Consider the following 1889-nt stretch of genomic DNA (forward strand, 5'->3'; position numbering starts at 1 on the left):
ATCATTCAAGATAACCCGCACGAGTCCGAGATTCAAAGGCAAAAAATATTTGAGACATGCGAAAGCGAAGCATAAAATGCAACGTGAAACAATCACAAACACATAAAATAGCATCAAGCTTATGTAAAGATCACAGATGCATATCTTCTCCCCCACCAAACAATTACTAAAAGCATAGGTACAAGTACGCACACCTAGAAGGTTTCAAGTGATGCAATCAGCTGTAACAGTGACGGTGTCGTATTCTACTCAAAACATCCCCGTCAAACAAGTAGTCATTCTATATGAACAACTTACACGGAGCACTGGAGTGGAGGAACGTACCTTGAGAGTGGAGAGAAGACCTGGAGCATTGGAGTGGAGGCGTGAGATAGTTGAAAGTGAGGAACGATCATCAGTAGAGTTCCCTTAGACATTACAACCCAATGAATTGCTCCCATTCCTATTGAGAATGAACCAATATATAGAGCTGCGAAGTTCAAAGAAAAGGTTTTGATGTACTATTAAGTTGAATTTTGACTTGTGGAAATGAACTTATCTAGACATAGTATAGTTCAATAACCCGGTGCTAGTCACGGCAAGTGCAGGGACTACTTCAAGTGATAACTCATGGCTCTGTTCCACATAATTATGATGCATTATATTAGGGATCTCAAAGGCAAAAAAGTTAGAACATAAATAATTTTAGCACCAGCACCTTTAAATAGAAGGAAAGAGCAGCTATCAAATAGCGAGGAGGACCACCCCTGTTCTAGAAGTCTACAAGTGCAAATCATCAGGCCTTATATTCATCAAAGAGTGATACTTTAAAATTCTGAGCTAGAGGCTATTACTACCACGTACCACAAGAACGAATCGTTTTCCAGCTATATCGACTAAACTTGCACCAAATGCAGTTACTACGACCTGTAAATCAGTATTAGACACACATCAACTTTGAAGATAAAGAATGGTATGGGTATGGGTATTACAATGAAGGGATCTACTTATAACAAAGTTTAGGAGGTATATATTTACCTGCAGTAGCAAAAATTCCGCTCGTATAGAAACATACTCCATTTATTCCTCCAAATTGTAGGCAAACCATCAATGTTCCAACTCCAGATAGAGTGTTACTGCACCTTATATGCTTAAGTCCTATACAATATCCAACTCTTTCACATCCATCAAACAAAAAGTCAGGGTCACAAGGCCACAAACAACTCTTTCACAAAAAGTCATAATAGTAGAGTGTGATTGACCGGAGAGCTTACATGCACGCACACTTTTAGTACATATTACATCTAAATCCCCACAAATAACAATTTTACATACCTTACTAATTTATATATTAAAAGTGAATAATAAGATCCTAATCTCCACAAGTCATGCTCTAAGCGACCCCAATAAAATAGCCGGGAGCAAATACAAGATTATATATTGAGGCAATATCGACATCCATCATGATTATAAAGGATGTACAAATGGGAGTCAAAACAGAAAGTCAAAACAAAAATGGGCTCTATATGGAGATGACTGCACAAATTATTTCCATAAGATGGTTAAGGAAAGGAAATCAAGAAATCTGGGGTTTGATTAGAGCAAATGGAGACAGAACTGAATCTGAGGAAGACGTCCGAGAAGAGATAGAAGGCTACTACAAGGAATTACTGGGCTCACAAAATCCAAAACCTTGTAATGCAGATACCCTAAATGAGTTCACCTTCAAAAGAACACTAAACGATCAACAATTAAGCAATTTGGAGGAGGATATTACTGATGAAGAAATAACTGAAACACTTTTTTCTATTGGCAATGACAAGTCGGTAGGACCAGATGGGTATGGCTCTTATTTCTCTAAGAAGTATTGGGTAATCATTAAATGGGACTTCCTAAAAGTTGTAAAGAAT

This window comes from Coptis chinensis, chromosome 5, assembly GCF_015680905.1.
Source record: "Coptis chinensis isolate HL-2020 chromosome 5, ASM1568090v1, whole genome shotgun sequence".
Taxonomy (NCBI): Eukaryota; Viridiplantae; Streptophyta; class Magnoliopsida; order Ranunculales; family Ranunculaceae; genus Coptis; species Coptis chinensis.